Here is a 24,539-nt window from a genome sequence, read left to right as displayed (position 1 = left end):
AATGTTGGCTTAAAGCTCAACATTCAGAAAACGAAGATCATGGCATCCGGTCCCACCACTTCATGGGAAATAGATGGGGAAACAGTGGAAACAGTGTCAGACTTTATTTTTCTGGGCTCCAAAATCACTGCAGATGGTGACTGCAGCCATGAAATTAAAAGACGCTTACTCCTTGGAAGGAAAGTTATGACCAACCTAGATAGCATGTTCAAAAGCAGAGACATTACTTTGCCAACAAAGGTCTGTCTAGTCAAGGCTATGGTTTTTCCTGTGGTCATGTATGGATATGAGACTTGCACTGTGAAGAAGGCTGAGCGCCGAAGAATTGATGCTTTTGAAGTGTGGTGTTGGAGAAGACTCTTGAGAGTCCCTTGGACTGCAAGGAGATCCAACCAGTCCATTCTGAAGGAGATCAGCCCTGGGATTTCTTTGGAAGGAATGATGCTAAAGCTGAAACTCCAGTACTTTGGCCACCTCATGCGAAGAGCTGACTCATTGGAAAAGACTCTGATGCTGGGAGGGATTGGGGGCAGGAGGAGAAGGGGACAACAGATGATGAGATGGCTGGATGGCATCACTGACTCGATGGACGTGAGTCTGAGTGAACTCCGGGAGTTGGTGAGGGACAGGGAGGCCTGGTGTGCTGCGATTCATGGGGTCGCAAAGAGTTGGACACGACTGAGTGACTGATCTGATCTGATCTGATGACATTAGTGAAAAATAATATGCTATCCAGCAGAATTAGGGATAAAGCAGGTCAATTTTGTAATTCTCAGACACATGGGAATTTAGTCTCTGAAATACCAAGCTTCTTGGTAAGGAGATCTGAACTTTAAGGCAGTCCCACAGCATGAACACAAAAAATACTGTGGTGCCAAGGAGCCAGGACAGTTATAGGAAACTTCCTTCCACAAGGCTATTCACACAATGGTTGTAAAAGACCAATTCCAGGAGGGTGAACATTATAATTAAAGCTAAATTTTACTCTGTTGGCCCTGCCTGAAAAGAGGTACACAGGCATTTTTTTTAAATATGTGTGTGTATGTATATATATATGTGTGTGTGTGTGTGTGTGTGTATATATATATATATTTCACATACATACACATATAGCTACATGTGTATATACATGTATATATATGTGTGTATATATATATATATATACACACACACATACAGAGTATGTAGATATAGATTTTTTAAAAGAATAACTTCAAATAAGAAAACAAGAAAATAAAATGTAACACCACAGAAATGTGTGCTTCCCATAGCAACTTCCAATAGCCAAATGGATTTCTCTGAGTAAGCGATATGAAGGCATTTAAAGAAACATGCTGTTTCCCCCTTTTTTTCTTACAATAATCATTTTTTCCACTTGCTGTCTTTGGTTATCTGACTCAAGTGCCATTTGAAATGCAAAACTATCAACAAAAACTGAGCCCATTAACTCGTTAAAAAGGTGTTCATATATACAGAATATACTAAGTGAAAAATGCTCAGATCTGCTGAATAATGTGTGTATCCTGTAATTGTAAAATTAAGCCCAGAGATAATAACCAGAAAAAAGCAGACATCACACGCTGCTAAAAATAAGTTGATGCCAAAGCTTCCAGACTTAGCTCCTAACGCTCCCTAAAATGACAAGAAGTCATGCTGTTTCTAGTTTCAAGTCATGGATATTTGACAAGTCTTCTCATATATTATCCAGAATATCACCACCACTTAACTAAAAGCCCGGCGGATTTTTTTTCTTAAGAGAGTAACATGAGGAATGAACAGCTCTAAATATATTATGAGGTTCTGACATGTCCAAAGACTACCATTATTTTCTGTGATTAATCCTGCTTTTTACTGACATGCCATGGGTAATTTTGGGAGAATTTGTTCTTCTTTAAGCCAGAGTTCACATCTCTGTTGGTTTTTGTTCATTTCCAAAGTAGTTTATGACAAAAGCTTAAGGATGATGAGTTGGGGATGGGGAGCAGAAGTTTGAATCATTCGAGATTTGTTTTCCTTATCAAACAGACCACTCATACAGTCTGTTTCCATGGTGAGCAGTTGCATCTATGTTTGAGACCAGAGGACTCAGTTAGGCCAGGACTGACAGTTCACAGGCAGCTGATTTAATTCTGAGAGCTATTTTAAAAGACTGTTAACCTGAGGATCCTCTACAAACATAAAATCAAATAAAAAATACAGTCACCTTATTCAGGGGAGGGGGAGCAGGGCACATTGGGATTCTGATATAAAGAAACAGTATCATTTGGAAAAATAACTCCTCATTGTCACTCTTACATGACCCACCTCACTAAAAACTGATTCAGGCTAAACTCTTCCTTTTATGGATAAGAAAACTAAGGCCTCATGGTCCAAAGAACTCAGCCAAGGTCATTTAATGATTCTATGATGTTTTCTGAATAATCTTACCTGAAAAAATACATCGTCTTTTGAAGAGATTATTAAATTCTTATACTTAATTTGGAAGGTGATATTAAATTTTTTGATCCCCTACGTAGAATACGGCTGAAAACTTTGATCGCAACTTTTGAGTATCCTCAGATATGACAAAATATTTTGCCTATTATTCCTCATATTACTACAATCTTATGAGAGTTTCTAAACACTTTGAATATAGTTATATTTTGCTTCTTTAGTTAGCAATTTGGAGTTGCTGTGGATTTTGGAAGCTACTAATTGTCTGAAGAAAAGAGAAATAACGTCACTGGGACACGTTGGCACACTGAAGGCAAGAAAAAGCCCTTAATTGCTGTGACTTGGGAGCAAAGAAAGGAAAGCAAATGAACAGGCAATAGAGAATTTTTCAAAAGAGGCATGCATGTGAAGGTGTTAGAGAATGGAACACATTCAACTCACTTCTTAAGTCTCTAATTACCACCTGGCCCAAGGAACAAGTAGTGATTCTCCATAATCTATCTCTTGCCATTTGCTGAAATAGCTCTTAAATACTTGACATCAGCCTCTTCCCTGCCTAGAACAAATTGGGGGTTTGTCTTAAATTCTGACACAAATTAACTACCATTACATCATAATTTTTAAATTCTGTATTGCTCTTATTGAAAGACCAAAAACGAGTAAGCATAATAGCCTGCCTAGAGCTGCTTTCATTGAGGAGAGGGTATAAAGTCCTTTGCTAGGATTAAGCCATTCACAGCCTTACGATGGCAGTGTTTGATTTCACTCTCCTCCCTTGCTTATACATCAGAGTCCTTTCCTTCTCTAGAGTGACAAAGCTTTGGCCCAGGAGGGACATTTACTAGTCCTTTTCTGTCTTCAAAAGATGCTTTCTATAACTGACTTTAGAAAGTAGTTCAATAGTATACACTGTACCTCCCACTCCATCCCACAAGTGGTCTGGTCAAAAATAGATGAAGGTGAAGACTTCTTCATTTTTTTCCTAAGCAGGAAAGAAGCAATCTCCTAATTTTCTAGAAATGAAGGAATTCTGATTAATGCTACTAGGCTAGTTTTTCAACCATAACATTCTGATTCTCAGCAGACTGTGGATATCTAACCAACAGTCAAACAGAGCTATTAGTTATCATTATATTAAGTTCATAAGAACAAATATTGAGCAACTGCATTATCACTGCTCTATTTTTAAAGCAGAGTCCACCTTAAAAAAAAAAAAAAAACTGAAACAGATTTTAAGTATTTTTCTTTATATGTGCCATTGAAAACATCAAAATGCAAACTCCTCTAGTTTTGTTTTGTTTATAAACTGATATACAGATCTTCCTCAACATACAATGGGGCTACATCTTGATGAATCCAATGCAAGTTTAAAACATGGTAAGTTGGAAAAGCATCTAATTCCCTAACCTACCAAACATCATAGCTTACCCTATCCTACTTTAAACATGCTCAGAACACTTGCATTAGCCTACAGTTGGGAAAAATCCTATAACATGAAGCCTATTTTATTTCAAAAAAATAAAAATTATTGAATATCTCATGTAACTTTGTGAAAATTGTACTGAAAGTGAAAAACAGATTGGCTGTGTGGAAACAGAATGGTTGTAAGTGGATCGTTGTTTACCCTCCTGATTCTGTGGATGCCTGGGAATTGAGGGTCACTGCCGCTGTCCAGCACCAGAAGAGTATAGCGTACTGCATATCCCTAGTCTAGGAAAAGATCAAAACTCAAAATTCAAAGAATGGTTTCTACTGAACACATATCTGTTTCACAGCATGGTAAAGTCAAAAAATCCAAAATCAAGCCATTGTTAAGTCAGGGGCTGTCTCCGTTTGAAAGGCTTAGGTCCTTGTGTTATTTTCTCTCTAGTTAGAAAGTACATGGGGAGAAATAAGCTCTGGAATCAGATAAGGAAACAAATGCAACAGTATTGTTTCTGGAAGAACAGCCTCTGAAACTCTTCAGCTCATGTTAAAAGAGCAAGGAAGCAATGAGTAGGTGAACAAAGAAGGGAGAGAAAAAAGAAGGGAGGGAGGAAGAAAAGGGAAAGGGAAGAGAATCAAGACTCAGATGCATTAATTATAAGAGAGAGAGGTATGGCACATCAGGCCCATTAAGAAGATATTTTACTTAACTTCCATTATTTAAATGAAACATGTCATTCAGCTCCGTGAATAAGCCTGCTCTGTGTGTAGTCAAATCTAAGTGCATTACAGTCTGTAGAGACCTTGGAGAACAGTTCTCAGGAGGAAGGCAAGGTGATCTGGTATTCCTATCTCTTGAAGAATTTTCCACAGTTTGTTGTGATCCACACAGTCAAAGGCTTTGGCATAGTCAATAAAGCAGAAATAGATGTTTTTCTGGAACTCTTTTGCTTTTGTCAATGATCCAACATATGGTGGCAATTTGATCTCTGCCTTTTCTAAACCCAACATGAACATGTGGAAGTTCACAGTTCATGTACTGTTGAAGCCTGGCTTGGAGAATTTTTAGCATTACTTTACTGGCGTGTGAGATGAGTGCAACTGTGCAGCAGTTTAAGCATTCTTTGGCATTGCCTTTCTTTGGAATTGGAATGAAAACTGACCTTTTCCAGTCCTGTGGCCACTGCTGAGCTACCCAAATTTGCTGGCATATTGAGTGCAGCACTTTCACAGCATCGTCTTTTAGGATTTGAAATAGCTCAACTGGAATTCCATCACCTCCACTAGCTTTGTTCGTAGTGATGCTTCCTAAGGCCCACTTGACTTTTCATTCCAGGATGTCTGGCTCTATGTGAGTGATCACACCATCATGGTTATCTGGGTCATGAAGATCTTTTTTGTATAGTTCTTCTGTGTATTCTTGCTACCTCTTCTTAATATCTTCTGCTTCTGTTAGGTCCATACCGTTTCTATCCTTTATTGATCCCATCTTTGCATGAAATGTTCTCTCGGTATCTCTAATTTTCTTGAAGAGATGTCTAGTCTTTCCCATTCTACTGTTTTCCTCTATTTCTTTGCACTGATGACTGAGGAAGGCTTTCTTATCTCTCCTTGCTACTCTTTGGAACTCTGTGTTCAAATGGGTATATCTTTCATTTTCTCCTTTGCCTTTCACTTCTCTTCTTTTCACAGCTATTTGTAAGGCCTACTCAGACCACCATTTTGCCTTTTTGCATTTCTTTTTCATGGGGATGGTCTTGATCACTGCCTCCTGTACAAAGTCACGAACCTCCATCAATAGCTCTTCAGGCATTCTGTCTATCAGATCTAATCCCTTAAATCTATTTGTCACTTGCACTGTATAATCGTATGGGATTTGATTTAGATCATACCTGAATGGTCTAGTGTTTTTCCCTACTTTCTTCAATTTAAGTCTAAATTTTGCAATAAGGAGTTCGTGATCTGAGCCACAGTCAGCTCCTGGTCTTGTTTTTGCTGACTGTATAGAGTTTCTCCATCTTTGTCTGCAAACAACATAATAAATCTGACTTCAGTATTGACCATCTGGTGATGTCCGTGTGTAGATCCTTCTCTTGTGTTGTTGGAAGAGGGTGTTTGCTATGACCAGAGTGTTCTCTTAGCAAAACTCTATTAGCCTTTGCCCTGCTTCATTCTGTACTCCAAGGCCAAATTTGCCTGTTACTCCAGGTATTTCTTGACTTTCTACTTTCATATTCCAGTCCCCTATAATGAAAAGGACATATTTTTTGTGTGTTAGTTCTAGAAGGTCTTGTAGGTCTTCATAAAACAGTTCAACTTCAGCTTCAGCCAAGGTCCAGGGACAAAATGATTTTTTCCGTGGTATAGTCAACAACAGATGGTGCTAGTTCAGTTCAGTCGCTCAGTCATGTCTGACTCTTTGCGACCCCATGAACCACAGCACGCCAGGCCTCCCTGTCCATCACCAACTCCCAGAGTCCACCCAAACCCATGTCCATTGAGTCAGTGATGCCATCCAGCCATCTCATCCTCTGTCGTCCCCTTCTCCTCCTGCCCCCAATCCCTCCCAGCATCAGGGTCTTTTCCAACAAGTCAGCTCTTCGCATCAGGTGGCCAAAGTATTGGAGTTTCAACTTCAACATCAGTCCTTCCAATGAACACTCAGGACTGATCTCCTGTAGGATGGACTGGTTGGATCTCCTTGCAGTCCAAGGGACTCTCAAGAGTCTTCTCCAACACCACAGCTCAAAAGCATTAATTCTTCAGCTCAGCTTTCTTTATAGTCCAACTCTCACATCCATACATGACCACTGGAGAAACCATAGCCTTGACTAGATGGACCTTTGTTGACAAAGTAATGTCTCTGCTTTTTAGTATGCTGTCTAGGTTGGTCATAACTTCCTTCCAACAGGTGGCACTAGTGGTAAAAAAAAAAAAAAAAAAAAAAAAAAAAAAACCACCTGCCAATGCAGGGGACACAAGAGCTAAGGGTTCGATCCCTGGATCATGAAAATCCCCTGGAGAAGCGCATAGCAATCCACTCTAGTATTCTTGTCTGGAAAATTTCATGGACAGAACAGCCTGGCAGGCTATAGTCCATGGGGTCCCAAAGAGTCAAACACAACTGAAGCGACTTAGCACACACGTGCACATAGTCAACAATACACCATTTCTGCTAAGTGCTCTCAAAAAGGTTTGGGGCCCCTATTAAATGCTTCATAGTAACTTGCTGCTGCTGCTTCTGGTGCTAAGTCGCATCAGTCATGTCCGACTCTGTGCAATCCCATAGACGACAGCTCACCAGGCTTCCCCGTCCCTGGGATTCTCCAGGCAAGAATACTGGAGTGGGTTGCCATTTCCTTCTCCAACGCATGAAAGTGAAAAGTGAAAGTGAAGTTGCTCAGTCGTGTACAACTCCTAGCAACCCCATGGACTGCAGCCTACCAGGCTCCTCCATCCATGGGATTTTCCAGGCAATAGTACTGGAGTGGGGTGCCATTGCCTTCTCCACATGGTAACTTGATAATAAACCTATCCCTGTAATATACCCAGTGATTTTCCAGCCCATTCTCTGAGGTACTAAGGGTACTAGGGGCAAAGATACAAGTGTCCTAGAATTCTGGCAGAGTGGTAGGCACTGGCTTGAATTAGCTTGAATAAGTGGTTGGATGCTAAGAACTAACTTCTCTCATTGTATTCTAATTGCTCAAGGAAGAAAAAAATGTTCTGTACAACATTATTTTTCACTAAAAGTGAAAATAAAGCCTCAGATCAGTAGCAATCTCAATCATCCACTAAATTTCTAAAACGTATTTTATAATACAGTTTATTTTGAAAATGCACCAAAACCATCTTTAAGATGTATAAAATACATGCGAATCATAAGCAAGAAAATGAGCAACTACGATAATCAAATTTTAGATAGAATAAAAAATACAGATAAAATCATAAACTTAGGGCTTCTGAGAAAATAGATTACTAGAATAACTAAAAGAATGGTTTCAAAATTAGTTTCCACTTTCTGTGCATAAAGTCTGATGTTCTGGCCTCTGCAGTTACTGTGTGTTTAAGTATTAGCTATAGCAAGTGATGTTAATAAATACGTAACCTGGAAAAAATTATGCATGAAGCCATTAGCTCTGATCAACAGGATACCCAAATTACCAATATTTCATCAGATTAGTCATCAGATGCTTTGAAAATCAGCGAAAATAAGATTCTCACTTAATGGTCTTCAGCAGGGAAAATTCGAACTAAAAAAAATATAAAGAATGGGGTTTATTCTGTTCAGTTGCTATGTAGTAAGTGTCCACCGCACAACAGGCTTCTCTGTGCTTCACTATCTCCTGGAGTTTGCTCAGATTCATATCCATTGAGTTGGTGATGTTATCTAACCATCTCATTCTCTGCTACTCCCTTCTCCATTTGCCTTCCATCTTTCCCAGCATCAAGGTCTTTTTCCAGTGAGTCAGCTCTTCGTATCAGGTGGCCAAAAAGTATAGGAGTTTCAACATCAGTTCTTCCAATGAATATTCACAGTTGAATTCCTTTAGGATTTACCAGTTTGATCTCCTTGCTGTCCAAGGGATTCTCAAGAGTCTTTTCCAACATCACAGTTCAAAAGCATCAGTTCTTTGACATTCAGCTTTCTTTCTAGTTCAGCTCTCATATGAAAGTGAAGTTGCTCAGTCGTGTCTGACTCTTTGCAACCCCATGGACTGTAGTCTACCAGGCTCCTCCCTCCATGGAATTTTCCAGGCAAGTGTACTGGAGTGGGTTGCCATTTCCTTCTCCAGGGTATCTTCCCGACTGAGGGACTGAACCCAGGTCTCCTGCATTGCAGGCAATGCTCTCATCAGTTCACTTCAGTTCAGTCGCTCAGTCGTGTCCGACTCTTTGCGATCCCATGAATCGCAGCATGCCAGGCTTCCCTGTCCCTCACCAACTCCCGGAGTTCACTCAGACTCACGTCCATCGAGTCCGTGATGCCATCCAGCCATCTCATCCTCCATCCCCTTCTCCTCCTGCCCCCAATCCCTCCCAGCATCAGAGTCTTTTCCAATGAGTCAACTCTTCGCATGAGGTGGACAATGTACTGGAGTTTCAGCTTCAGCATCATTCCTTCCAAAGAAATCCCAGGGCTGATCTCCTTCAGAATGGACTGGTTGGATCTCCTTGCAGTCCAAGGGACTCTCAAGAGTCTTCTCCAACACCACACTTCAAAAGCATCAATTCTTCGGCACTCAGACTTCTTCACAGTGCAACTCTCACATCCATACATGACCACAGGAAAAACCATAGCCTTGACTAGACAGACCCTTGTTGGCAAAGTAATGTCTCTGCTTTTGAATATGCTATCTAGGTTGGTCATAACTTTCCTTCCAAGGAGTAAGCGTCTTTTAATTTCATGGCTGCAATCACCATCTGCAGTGATTTTTGAGCCCAAAAAAATAAAGTCTGACACTGTTTCCACTGTTTCCCCATCTACTTCCCATGAAGTGATGGGATCAGATGCCATGATCTTCGTTGTCTGAATGTTGAGCTTTAAGCCAACTTTTTCACTCTCCACTTTCACCTTCATCAAGAGGCTTTTGAGTTCCTCTTCACTTTCTGCCATAAGGGTGGTGTCATCTGCATATCTGAGGTTATTGATATTTCTCCTGGCAATCTTGATTCCAGCTTGTGTTTCTTCCAGTCCAGCGTTTCTCATGATGTACTCTGCATATAAGTTAAATAAACAGGGTGACAATATACAACCCTGACGTACTCCTTTTACTATTTGGAACCAGTCTGTTGTTCCATGACCAGTTCTAACTGTTGCTTCCTGACCTGCATACAGATTTCTCAAGAGGCAGATCAGGTAGTCTGGTATTCCCATCTCTTTCAGAATTTTCCACAGTTTATTGTGATCCACACAGTCAAAGGCTTTGGCATAGTCAATAAAGCAGAAATAGATGTCTCATATCAGTACATAATTACTGGGAAAATGATAGTTTTAACTATACAGACCTTTGTCAGCAAAGTGATGTCTCTGCCTTTAATATGCTGTCTAGCTTTGTCACAGCTTTCTTTCCTGGTCTGAATGTTTGTGTTCCTCCAAACTTCATGTGTTGACATCCTAACCCCCAAGATGATGCTTTAGGAGGTAGGGCCTTTTAGAGGTGATTAGATCAAGAGGGCAGAGGCTTTACAAATGAGATTAGTGCCCTTATAAAAGTGGCCCCTGAGAGATCCGTAGACCATTCTACCACAAGCCCTCACCAGACACAGAAGTTGCTAGCTCCTTGGATTTTCCAGCCCCTAGAACTATGAGAAATAAACATGTTTACAAGCCACCAAGATATAGTATTTTGTTACAGTTGCCTGAACACAGTAAGACAGGGTTAATAAACTAAAGCTAGCAGCACAGGGGGGTGCCTTGGACAATGTGAATACCTGGAAAAAGAGAGAGGTGAGGAAGACACTAGTAAGGTTGCCAAATTTAGCAAATAATAATAATGATAATACAGGATGCCCAAATAAATTAAATTTTCAAATAACACATATTTTCAATATAAATATGTCCATGAAATATTTGGGACATACTTGCTATGAAAAAACTTTTTGTTGATATGATAAAATTCCAACTTAATTGAGAATCCTGTATTTTATCTGGCACGGGTGAAGAGGAACATAAACTTACAGATCATATGACTTTGGTTCACCTCCCAGCTCCACCACTGACCTTAGACAAGCTCTTTAAATTCTCTGAAAATTGCTTGGAACCTAAAAGTGTTCTTGCAGCACCAAAAATAATATTAAAGTGCCAATGCATCAATAACTATTCATTTATCCACTTGCCCTCATGTACTTAAGAATTCTGTTCAGGGTTGGCTTAAACTCAGAAGACATTTTTTTATGCGGGTTACTATTTTTATTCCCAATTGCTCTTCCTTGAACCTAGACAGTATATAAGGTGCTTAAAACCTTGGCTTGTAATCGAACTACTACTAATATCTTTAATCCAAACCAAAACACAGTACAACTTGGGAAAAATGTTTATAAGAAACTGATAGCCAGCATTAATAAATCTCTCACCCTCCAAAATTGGTAGTTTCCACAGAAGGACTGGACTTTCTGTGACCAATAAACTAAATTGAAAAATCTCCAGCCAACTGTAATAAACACAGAATTGAAAGCTAATAAAACACCACAGGGCATTTCAAGGTAACTCAGCAGGAGAGAGCTCACCAATATAGATGTGTTTACAGATGGTGACTAAAGATATAATAATTAATCTGCTTTTGAACTAATGAACAAATCACATGCTTCCTTAAAATACAAAGCACAAAACTCTTAACTGCTAATTAAGTTCAGGAGTGGAATAAACACTTGATTTGCAGTAAAGGATAAGGCTCATAAACAGTAATATACAGCCATCCAAGTCCTGCCTGTCTGTCTCAGAAAATACAAGTGCCCTATTGAGGATGTAAAAATTTATATGATACTATCATTCACCTGTGGTTTTTAAGTCTCAACAAGATCCAAAATCATTTATTATAAGATGAAGGTACTTCCTTAAGGATCTTTCACAAAGGAATTACTCCAAACTGGTTATAAGGATGTTAAATATAGTATTTTTACAATAATAATGATAATATTTAAAGCTGTACACGTTCAACCACAGAAAACATAAGTGAATCAATACTAGAGATCCTATAAATCAGTTATTTTCATTCTTTATAAGTATTCAAAGTAGTTGACTACATGAATAAAAATTCCTTGTACAGAATTAAATGGAATCAGATTCTTGCTCACTGATAAAAGAGGAAAAAAGAAGACAGGTAGACAGACAAATGAGAATCAAACCAGAAGTCCACAAATTACAGCCCAAGAGAAAAAAATCTGACTCTTGGCTTCCCTTAGCATAGCCCACAAGGTGAAAGTGGCTTTCACACTTTAAATTATTGAAAACTATCAAAAGAAAAAAATATTTCATGACATTAAGATTATGTGAAACTGAAGGAAACACAAGGAAGTTGTCCATAAATAAAGTGTCATTGGAACACAGCCACACCCATTTGTTTACCTAAACTGTGCTTTTGTGGTGCAGCAGCAGAATGGAATACTTAGAACACAAGCCATATGGCCCACAAAGCCTAAAGTATTTACGTTATTGTCTTTTGCTGAGAAAGTATGCTGACTCCTGAGGTAGACAGATAAGTAGGTAGATAACACAAGCTGTAATCCTCCACCATCTAGACTTCAAAAAGTTCCACTAGAAATCCAAAGCATAGTAATTAAAATCACCACAGTACTTTGTGATGTATTTTATCATCACTTAAAAAACAAAACATATTTATCATAAGCCAGTATTATTGCTACATTTGGTTATTTATATGCTTTCCCTTAGAAAAATGGACGTTTAGGAAAACCCAGAAACTTGAGTTGCAGCAGGATTTCTGCTATTCTCTCCATGCAGAATTTCTCTGCCTTGCCCCTCCCATTGCCTAATGGCCCAGAATCCCTTCCCTGCCAGCTGCTGAGGTTACTCTCCCAGCTCTACCCTCCCAGCCAGGGCAGAAGCTGGGAGGGTAACCTCAGTGCCCCTGTGGCTGTTCTCAGTCACCACTCTCATCCAACACACTTTTCCCCGTCTTCCTTATCAAATCAGGATATTTCTCTGAAATATAAATAGATCTTACTTCAGTACTTTTGATTCAAGGAGGCACTAGTATTGCTCTTTATATACTTTTAACTTCCCCTGATGGGGAAGGCGAAGAAGGTCACTCCACACCACCACCACTCCCATCTATTTCCTCTACTGATAACAGTATTAAAAAAAAAAAAAAAAAATTAGAAAACATCAATCAAGTTATCTGTCCTAAAATACGGCTTGTAACAAAGAAGATGCCCAATAAACATTTGGTGAGTGAATAAATTAAGGAATAAATAAATCTATCCTACCTGCTTCTTTTATAGAAACTAGACGAGGGAGGAATCACATGATTTTCAGGAGGCTGGAGTCAGCTAAAACAAAAATTTGAATTTTATGACCTTCCCTTTGCCCCAGGCCATAGCTCCTTAGTGTCACACAAAACGTGACATTCACTCAACAGAACATTCTGCCTTCTTCTTTGTCAACAGATCTTCAAATGAGCTTGGCAACATGCTGAGAGGAGGTGGGCATCTGCCTCATGCCCTACCACATGAACTACAACTCATCCTAAGGCTTAGACTCTAAGCCAGCGATAGCAATCTGATTTTCAATGGCCAATGATTGGTTTAGAAGTGGACTTCTAACTCTGAGTCCATTTGGGAGACACTTTCTTACTTAATAAGATTAAGAGATCACTTCTCATTCTTTCACCATTCCAAGTTTGTGACACAAGAACAAGATTCTTATGCCTCAGTGGATATAACTGTGGGGTTATTCAGGGGCTTCTCGGGTGGCTCAATGGTAAAGAATCCACCTGCCAATGCAGGAGATGTGGGTTTGATCCCTGGGTTGGGAAGATCCTGGAGGAGGAAAAGGCAACCCACTCCAGTACTCTTGCCTGGAGAAGCCCATGGACAGAGAAGCCTGGCAGGCTAGTGGATGGGGTCGCAGAGTCAGACATGACTGAGTTGACTGAGTACACATGCACACAACCTAATCTAGAGCCTTGACTTCATTGAGCTGTTGAATTAACCAGTGTTGAAACTGCCTGTTCCAGACTTCTTATGTGAGAGAAAAAAAACCTTATATTCAAGTTGAGCACTCTCCTGCCTGGAACAAAAAGCATGTTGAATCATGTATCCACCCTTGAAAGATCACCCATTCCCTGCCTTAGCCATTATCCTGCCATAGTCTTCACCATAGGTTACAGGCACTATAGACATGATCATAAGAAAAAAACGCTGGTTCTCACTGCCAAGATGGCAGGGGGACTTTAAGTGCCCAGCTCTACTCCAGTGAAGAAGCTCTAGTCTATTCCAAGCCAAACTCCAAATGCCTTTATAATAATAGAAATATTATATATGTTGTGTGGGCCCCATGATGATTTTAGAGAAGAAACTGTACAATATGGTTTAAATAGGCTTTTGTGGGTTGGCCTGGAAACCTAACATTGTTTCTATGGAAAAATGCTTTAAACTCCAAATGACTCTGTTCGAACTGAACTTTGGAATGCAACCTGTTTTAAATTGGGAGATTGTGTACGTGTTTACAATTAAAATACACAGGAATGAAAGTGAGTTATCAGCTGCAAAAATCACATTTGGACTGTGGATTTAAATTGATCAATAACCCATTGTCATTTTGGATAAAATAGCCCTGAATAAAAAGGGGTCGTGACTTTCAGCAGTACCAAATAACAATGCAAAATCAGACTCCATTTTAAAGTAATTTTCTGTTGGAGGAGGAGGTTACTTTACAAACTAAATAGTGCCCACCCTATCAAAACCTGTCACCATAACCAGTGTGTCTTTAAACCCACTGGGAAATATTTCATGCAGTAATTTGAATGAGTACATGAAAATCCATCCCCTCACTGCAAGGGAAAAAAAATAAAAATAGCAGAGATCTTGGTATCTAAGGATGAATCCAAATCCTTAGAAGTTCTGCGTTCAAGTCAACCAACAACTATAACTTGACTCCCTCTCCCCCTACATCTCCATTTTTTGATCCAGGTACTAGGGATGAATCAGGGTATAGTAGAAACAGTACTTCCTAATTATTGTGGTTTATATCTCTATTTCCTCAAGTTGTAAAGTGAAAATAATACCATACAGGTCCCTGGGCTGTAGTGACATTTACACATAGCATCACCCAACACTATGCCTGAAACCACAAAGTCCTCAGAGTCAGTTTACTACTTTCTGTCCACTCTTCTCCCCCTACAAGAATATTGCCCTCACATAAGATATCCAAACTCTCTCCAACCTACACACATAACTGACAGCCAGAGTTTATTCTACTGGTAAATATGCATATGGTGTCTAAAGAAAATCAAGTCTAACATAATCTTTCAACTGTATGTGAAAATGAATTAACATTTCTCTCTGCCTTACATAAAATATTATGATTGAATGCTATGGGGACTTTTCAATACTGCAATGACTGTAACTTGTATTTAAATTCTGCTGAAACCATGGATCTTGATGTTGGCTTTCTGAGGATTAGCATATTGAAAAAACACAGGGGTAGCTTTGTTTCATAAAAGGGCAAAAAAGAAGCAAATTAACAATATCAGTTCACATCAGGATTTGATATAATTCAGAGAATGTAATCTTTGCCTCACAATCTCCTCATCTTTTCCTTGTGAACTATTACGTTTCAGAGGGTCCAAAACTATTCTCTCTCACACAATAGCTTTTTTAACTTAAAAATAAAATGCAATGATAAGTGAATGCCTGTGAAAATAAAGTCTGTAGTTAACATAAGGCAGTAAGATTACACCTCAGTTTTCTTAATGCATTGAAATTAACACTGAAAAGTTGGAATTCATTCTTTCAGTTAACTTGACTGCCACACTGAGCATATCTCTGTGTATTGCTTCCTTAAAATGTTCAGTTTTTGGGTGCTGATTAGAAGCTGTCTATTTTCAATCCTCTATAGATAATTTCAAGGTGTAATTTGCATACTATTATGGTGCTCTCCTTACCTTGGCTGCATGTCCTGTCTTTCCTCTGTTTATTAAATCTACCAACTGGCAGAATGAATACTAGGTAAATCGTGCCCTTGTTCTATGTGATTATCCCGGAAACCAAATGAAGCTGCTGCCACAAGTCTCAGAATAAAACCTGACTCTCTATGCAAATTTAAAATTCTATGGCACTGTAACCTTACCCAGGGCAGCTGTCTGTATTTTTCAATGTACAAGTCCCTAAAGATGCTATATGAAAGGTAATATTTTGGCAAGAAATTAATATTATAGAGGAATGAGTCTTGTCAATTTTCCTAGGCCACATTTCCCACTTACAAAATGTAATATCCAAATAAAATAACTTAACTTTCCCCACCTCTTACACTCCAGTAACCTTATTTATCTGTCAAACTTTATCCCAAAATTGATATTTATCACTGATCAGAGAAGTAAATAAAGCACATTTTCCTCATGGGGCTCTCCACACTTCTTTTCCCAAAGTACAATTTGGCCTTGCTCACATCTCTCTATCTTCTGTTATGCTTTGAGTCCAAACACCCACAATCTACCTTTCTGCCTAGATGGAAGTAAACTCTCATTCCTTAAGTACTCACAAAGAGTCTTCGATTCCTTAACAGCCAGCAAGCTCTACAAATCACCATCACGCCCAAGAGAGGAGCAAATCAAAATGCTTTTGAAAGATACAAAGAGAAGCAAAAACTAAAAGCTCTCATTCTTAATCTAAAAACAATGCATATGTATGAGCAACACTAAACTCTAAATATACATTTTGTATTTCACCCACACTGCTTATGACTACAGATTTTTGCCAAAAATATTACATTTAAGTATAATACCTCAACTTTTTGAAGATCTGTAGTCCCCCCCTCCATCTTTCCTTCCTACTACTTACCTCCAACCCAAATACATTACTACGGACTTCCAGGTAAAGGACAGAAAATATTCTCATATTAGGGATGAAGAGACTGAGGTGGACACTTTCCACAATGGGGGAAGAGAGGAAAAGATTTCTGTTTGAGTGCCATCTCTTAGTTTAAGAAGATCCAGCAGTAGAGACTGAAACAGAATGCTGGTTAATGAAAAGTGAAAAATTAACCGCTTTGAACCTCAGCTGTAAGACAGGTTTGAATCTTCTATGATCATCATGTATACAAGTTAAATAAGATACTGACTCTGAAGCAGCCTCGGCACTACTGGCAATCTGAGTCAGACAACCTCTGTTGTGGGGGCTGTCCTGTACACTGCAGGATGTTTAGCAGTATCTTTGGCCTCTACCCACTAGATGCCAGTAGCACTCCTCTCTTCTGCTGTGATAACCTATAATGTCTCCAGATACTGCCAAATATCCCTGGGAGGGCAAAGCTTTTCCCTATGGAGTGTCAGCAAATTATCTGGCCCATAACAAATGCTTAATCACTTAATGGTAGCAGTCAACATTATTATTATCCATTAGATTTTGGTTTCCAGATTTTAAAAAATTTAAAAAAAAAAAAACGTGGTATTATTTGCATTTTGAACTTCCTATATATTACCCATGAAAATGTTCTTTGGTGGCCAAGATGGCAAGCATGGCAAGGTCATGGCAAACATCCAATGGGTTGATCAACACTTGATAAAATGCATTCTCAATATGACCTCTACAGTCTTTTGTAGGTTGAGAAGGAATTTGGGGGAAGTTAAAAGGGAATCTAAAAACTCCACAGCTCTGACACATGAAGAAAGCTATTACCACAAAGCTCCCAGTCCTAATGTTAATTTGTATAGAGGTATGACCAAAATACTGACACACTTACTCCAGCCCAACAGATATTTCACTTCACCATGACAGGTATATGGAGAAATCCAAATTAGACAGTCAGACTTTCCAGTGTCTATTTACTGTCCAAGTACATTTTCCCAGTAAATGTTTCTGGTAAACTGGCTAAACTCCTCAAACTCTCTTCCTGTTTCCTACACTATACTGCCCAGTTCTTCAGGAGACTGACAGTTCCCTAGGGTCTAGAAGACAGAAGACAAATTTAACCAAGACAAGTCTGGGTAGCAAGAAACCGGTAGCTTCAGTCTCTCTACTGTGCCATAACAAACATTTTCGATGGCAAACATCCTCCACTGAGATAGAACAGACAGTCTTTCACATTTCATTTAACCAACATACATTGCTTGGTCAGATCAGTTTTGCCTCTAAGACCTACTCAAACACTACTGCTTGCTGTATTTTCTAAGAATTTTAATATTAGAGGCATGTGACACAGTGTCTATGCCTTCCAAGGAAACAGCATGGAATGGACTTATGCACTCTGATTTCAGCTATAAGATCCTTTCTATTATCAGATTGTAACTCACCATTTACTAAAAGGCCCATGTTAGGGGTGGAGTGTAAAGTTTGTAACCATATCCTTGAATGAGAGAATATAAGCAACCAAAAGCTAAGCAAAAGTATTGAATTTCTGCTTGTCCCACAGTAACTAAGGATATTTCAGTCTTATCCTAGAAGAGCCTGAAATATTATGAAAGAAGCCAAGTTCATCCCTGATATTCCCATGGTGATACACCTGCTACCCTCTAGCCTAAGCTACTCCATTCAGCATACCATTTTTTCAGATGTTTCCAGATTATCCACACTTACCTGTTTTGGCCAGTATCTCTTAGAGCCCAGATGTCTAGCTTCCAGGTTTATCATTAATCTGATAAATTAGTCCATGTCACTGTGTTAATGGCCTTCTCTAACAGAAACATATAAAAGTAGACTCTGGAGGCAAAGAAAGAACTTGAAGACCAGTAATTTTTACCAGGTTACTTTTCTATGCCTCATTTTGTACACCATGGAACAACAGTATCACTATCTCATTCGCTGCTGTACAAATACAGTGTCTAACACAACGAGAATATGAATAGTGGCAGTTACATCATTAAATTCCTCTATTACATCCTAACTTGAAATAGTTCCAAAAATTAAACTTTCAAGTAAGTCAGAAAATAAGGAAATTATACTAATATTTTGTTCAAAATAAAAAGGAGTCAAATATATCAAAGAGAAGTTTAAAAAATATTTACTCTCTGTTCTGCACATGGAGAAAGTGTGAAATGGCCAAAGTGATTGTAACATCCCTTTCCAATGCCTTTCACCCCCTTCTACGCAGATTAAGTCAAGTTACATATCTGTTGTTACCTTTCCCATCAAGGAAACATAAACACTAACACTTTTTCAGCTCTGACTCTCATGTTCAAGTCTCTGAGGGGACAAGAAAACATGGGGAGTCACAGAGAAATCTCATTATTTGATTCATTTGTAAAATAGGGATAATAATACATTCCTCATAGAATTCTTATAAAAAGTAAATAAAATCATGCATGTTAAGCAGTGAGCCCTGGGTCTGGATAGGCAAAATTCCCCTAAATGATGGCTATTGTTACTCAGAAGGGTGTGAGATCCTCTCTCCAACAATGAAGCAAATGAGACCCAGAGAGATTAAGTAATGCTGCAAAGGCATGTGATGCAGGAAGAAACAAAACCCAATTTTCTGATGTTTATGTTAAGATCACAGGGAGAGGCAGGAAGACATGAAGCTACAGGAGAAAGCAAATCCACAGAGCACTACCACTGCCTCTCTTCATCACTGCTCCACTGTTACCTCTAATGTCAGTTTCTGAGGGCTGCCATAACTACTATAGACTAAGTGGCTGATGACAACAGAGATTTCTTCTCTCATAGTTCTAGAAGCCAGAAGTCTGAAATCAGGGTGTCAGCAAGGTCATGCTCCCCCTGAGACTCTGGGTGGACTCCTTCCTCGCCTCTCCTCCTGGTGGTTGGCAATCCTTTGCATTCCTTGGCTTGCTGCTGCATCACATCATCTCTACCTCTGTTGTCACAGGTGTTCTCCCTGTGTGTCTACCTCTGTTCCCCGGATAAGGGCATCAATCATATTGGATTAACGGCCCACCCTACTTCAGCATGACCTCATCTTAACTTGATTATATCTACAATGACCCTCTTTCTAAATAAGGTCACTTTCACAGGTACCAGGGGTTAGGGCTTGAATGTATCTTTTAGGGGAACATAATCTAACCCACAATAGCTCTGTCATTTATAGACATTTTTCTTTTTTGGCTTGGGGTTTGGGGGTCAGTCTCAAAGCTACAATTGCAAAGTGTACTGAAATGATATTCATGCTAATGGGCCAATTCAGAATTACAGTAACAAAAAGGCAACTATGTCTACTTAACCATGTTTACTTCCCAAGCTCATTAGTGGTTCCATGTGGTGAGAAAAATTTCCCACTCACTGTATCAAATTTAGCACATTTATTTAGTCTGAGTCAATGCCTGAAATATCCTTTCATACATTTAAGCCAATTTTCCCCAAGGTCATGCAGCAAGATAGAAGTCACAGATCTTTCTCCTGTGAGTCAATTACTATAAAATACAGCACTGAATTTGGGTAAAACAGAGTTAGGTGGTGAAATGTGCCTAGAATAATACAGAGTTGATTTTTTCATGTACCAATTTTTTATTAGATTTTATTTTACACACATTTGAATCAAAATAAAAGCACTGCTGGTCTAGAATGAACTATAATTTAATATGAATGTTTCTGTAATGAAGTAGATGATTTTTTTTGAGACTGAGTAGCCATCACATTTTCTTTCCAATCACATTCTACTATATGAGGAAATACATATTACTTTCTGTTAAATCCTTTAAGCAAAATGATGATTGAAGAATAAAAATAATCAAGTTTCCCTTATCATAAAATATCAGCAAGTAACATAAAATGTAACTTTTCCTATCAGGTATAATTTTTCATTGTCGCTAAATTTTCATGTCCAATTTTCTCACCCTGGAATCTTCCTAATATAAATTGAGCTAATTTTGAGTTTAAAAAATTTACTCAGTCACCTAAAAATGAATTAATCTGAGCTCTGGTCATATGTGCAAGACATAGTAATCTATATCAAATTTTTATTAATATACACCAGAAAAATAGCTAAAACAGCTACCAAACTTGATCTGGCAAAAGAAAGTTGTCTCTCCACATGAAGCCACTGAGAAATACCAAAAGGCTTTTCTGGAATTTTATAATGTAGATGAAATTTTATTTTTAGAAATAAAAATTACATTTTATATAAAACTACACAGATACAAATCAAACACATGACTAACTTCATACAAGCAGTGTGGTGAAGAATTTAGGGTTCACATGGAGTCAGGTCAGACAGCCTGGGTTGGAAACCATGCCTTGGAAGCTGTGAAAAATTAAGACAGCTACTGAATCTCTCAATGTTCTCATCTGTAAAACAGGGATGATGATACTAGTACTAACGTCTAGGATTTTAATGAATAATAGGAGAAATGACTATAAAATCTTTGGCATAGTGCCTAATTGTTATTATTATTAAGATCACAGATTCACACCTGGCAGGTATGGCAAACTGCCTGGTTTCAAATCACAGCTGCTGTTAATTACTGGCATTGAAACCTCGGGCAAGTAACCTAACCTCTATGAGCATCAGATTCTTCAAAAGGAGAAAATAATAGTAACAACGTACTTCAAGGATATAAAATAACACATGAATCACTTAGCCCAATACTGGAAGACAATAAGATCTCAGAAAAATATATATGTCTCATGATATCCTCATAGTGGAATTCATCTTTGCAAATAATTTAATATTTGGCTTTTCATTTATGTGCACTGAAAACTTCTGTCATTTAAAAATTTTTCTCACAAATCCAAAATAAAGAATTATTCTACAGCTTGAGGGTCAGAAATATTTTATTTTTGCAGGAGTGAATAGTTCAGGATTGATCTAGACAGGGGTTTTAGAAGTATATTCACTACAGAACCATTCTCAGTGCTCCCAAGTAGTCCACAGATAGACAGTTTACTTAAACTTCATTCTTTTCTAATATTTTTAGCTGCAATGAGAGAAACTAACACTTCAAACAAGAAGTCTTGATGTACAGTCCCACACCGACCAGAAAATAACCCAGCAACGTATGCAGCTATACTTGTTTAAATCATTCAGATGCCAAAAGTATTATCAGGCAGATTCTCAGATTATTTTCTTCCTTGCTGGTCTTTTTTTCACAGCAGCCTTCCCGGCAGCCATGCTTGGTACTAAAATACGCTTAACATTGGTACCCTTTCAATTTCAGGGTTGTATCCTGTTTCCTGGACTGCCCTCTCCAGAATGACATTGAAAGATGGATCCTCTCTTTCAGAATGACTATCTCATAACCTACATTCCAGCTAAAAGTAAAGTCAAGATGAAGGCCAACAAAACTTCTTCCAGGCCTTCAGGGAAAGAGACCAAAAAGGGGTGCTTTCCAGGTGAAAGTGAAAGAAAGTGAAGTCGCTCAGTCGTGTCCTACTCTTTGCAACCCCATGGACTGTAGCATACCAGGCTCCTTCATCCATGGGATTCTCCAGGCAAGAATACTGGAGTGGGTTGCCATTTCCCTCTCCAGGGGATCTTCCCGACCCAGGGATCAAACTTGGGTCTCCCGCAGACACTTTACCCTCTGAGCCACCAAGGAAGCTTTCCAGGTGAGACAGCCTTAAATAGATAAGCAGCAGAAATGCAAAGCTTGAGATATTCCCCTTTGGCAAACACTGCTAATAAGCCAACCAAGACCATTCTCTACCTACCACCTTCTCCTCAGTCTCCCACTACAGATGCCAAAAAGCCAAAGTCACTTTCCAGACTCCCTTGTACCTAGGGGTGGCCAATAAGGTCTAAACAGAACTCTGAGGAATTGTCTCTAAAGCTTTTTCTTTCATGATTAAATAGGACACACGTGTTGCCTGGTGCTATTCCTTCCCTGTCCCCCATCCTTTTTTCTACCTTGAACATTAACATAACATTTAGACCAGCAGTATCATCTTGCAACCATGACTCAGTTAACAAACACAGGACCAGCTGTGTGAGGAGGGCTACAACAGTATTCTAACTCTAACAACACTAACACAGAGTGAGGCATTATTCTTCCAAAAAGTCAAGGCTGAGGCCTTGTAATCCTCAACCAGATGGATGATGTGCTATTAAACTGCAAAGGAGGTAACTACAGCTGTTAAGACTCAAAAATGACAGCTATAATGGCAACTGAGAGCCAAAGGCATGCAATATTCAATACTAATACCCATATTCGGCATAATCAGCTCATATCAGTACTTCTGAGTATTCAGCATAATTATTTAATGTATTTTAAGAAAACAGATATGAAAGACGAGATATTAGAGTACTATGAAAATATAAATTCTTTATATTGTTGTAATTCAATTGAAAAAAATAAGGGCTGTAGATTTTAATGGTGGAAAACTAATAGAACTGAGACAGCATAAGCAAAATGTTATTCATTTCTTTGATTGAAGCATATATATAAATATGAGTGTGTTAAAAGCAAGAATCCAAGTGAAAAAGTCATAAATTATAACTCTGAAAAAAGTCATGTTCCAAAATAAATCTTGTTTTCTTCAGCAGTCTGGATAACATTTTACCTTGTGTTCAAACTAACCATGTATGCAATGAATGCAGTTTTGTCAACCTCAAATTATTCCCCATATCTGATCGTCTTGTAGAAATTCAACCCGTGTCCACGGAAATGTAGCACTACACTGCAGAGCTCAGTAAAACAAATACTACTTGGCATTTAAATACATCAGGTCCCTTTAAATGGTCTCTCAATTTTATTCAAATCTTTCCACCTGGAAAAACAGACTAAAAATACAACACAATATTTCAGAGATTAAATCAGTATAAGAACTTGCCCTGGTCAATCACAGTATTAACCTCTTATTCCATAATTTATTCATAAATTAACAGATACCTTTCTGAGTTTCTTCCTGCCTACTTCTTATATTACAATTCATTGATGTAAAAGATTTTAAGGTCCTTGTACTTGAATTTACCACATCTTGCATGATCATTCCTCATCCTTACAGGAATAGGCATCCACCGTGTGCTCAAAGTTAATTTTCCCCCAGTAGTCCGCATCTTATTTCCTACCATTTCTTTGCCACATTCTTCCAACATTTACTTTTACCTTCTTCTGTACCATCAATCTCTCCCCCTCTACTGGCTCATCTCTTTAGGGCTATAAATCTTTTGAAGTAAAGACACAAAAAGAACAAAAGCATAAAAGTCCCCAAACCTGCAAATGTCTTCTGGGTACCTATAACCTAGTACCAAGAGAACACCTTTTCTCTGCCATGCTTTTCAAAAGAGTGGTTCTATCCATGGAATGCAATCATCTGATTCCATTCATATCCTCCATATATAGCCATTATGTGCTAGTAAGTGTTCAGCAATTAGCTCTCATAACATAAATAATTTGTATGTATGTATGTATGAAGCGAAAGGCAAAGGAAAAAAGGAAAGATATACCCATTTGAATGCAGAGTTCCAAAGAATGGCAAGGAGAGATAAGAAAGCCTTCCTCAGTGATCAGTGCAAAGAAATAGAGGAAAAAAATAGAATGGGAAGGACCTCTTCAAGAAAATGAGAGATACTAAGGGAACATTTCATGCAAAGATGGGCACAATAAAAGACAGAAATGGTATGGACCTAACAGAAGCAGAAGACATTAAGAAGAGGTGGCAAGAATACACAGAAGAACTGTACCAAAAAGATCTTTATGACCCAGATAACCATGATGGTGTGATCACTCACCTAGAGCCAGACATCCTGGAATGAAAAGTCAAGTGGGCCTTAGGAATCATCATTACAAACAAAGCTAGTGGAGGTGATGGAATTCCAGGTGAGCTATTTCAAATCCTAAAAGATGATGCTGTGAAAATGCTGCACTCAGTATGCCAGCAAATTTGGATAACTCAGCAGTGGCCACAGGACTGGAAAAGGTCAGCTTTCATTCCAATCCCAAGGAAAGGTAATGCCAAAGAATGCTCAAACTACCGCACAATTGCAATCATCTCACATCCTAGCAAAGTAATGCTCAAAATTCTCCAAGTCAGTCTTCAACACTAGGTGAATGGTAAACTTCCAGTTTTTCAAGCTGGATTTAGAAAAGGCAGAGAAATCAGAGATCAAATTGCCA

General features: G+C 38.6%; 1 protein-coding gene across 1 annotated transcript in view; it reads right to left on the bottom strand.

Moving 5' to 3' along the window:
* HDAC9 (histone deacetylase 9) overlaps positions 1–13,072 on the bottom strand; it is a 1,013,734-nt gene extending 1,000,662 nt beyond the window's left edge. Inside the window, exon 1 of the mRNA XM_055589928.1 lies at positions 12,805–13,072. The gene's annotated coding sequence lies outside the window, so the exon portion shown is untranslated. The remainder of the gene's footprint in view (positions 1–12,804) is intronic.
* Positions 13,073–24,539: the final 11,467 nt, after the last annotated feature.

This window comes from Bubalus kerabau, chromosome 8 (assembly GCF_029407905.1).
Source record: "Bubalus kerabau isolate K-KA32 ecotype Philippines breed swamp buffalo chromosome 8, PCC_UOA_SB_1v2, whole genome shotgun sequence".
NCBI lineage: Eukaryota > Metazoa > Chordata > Mammalia > Artiodactyla > Bovidae > Bubalus > Bubalus kerabau.
Note: the sequence above shows the minus strand (reverse complement) of the source record. Positions and strands in the feature narration are given on the sequence as shown.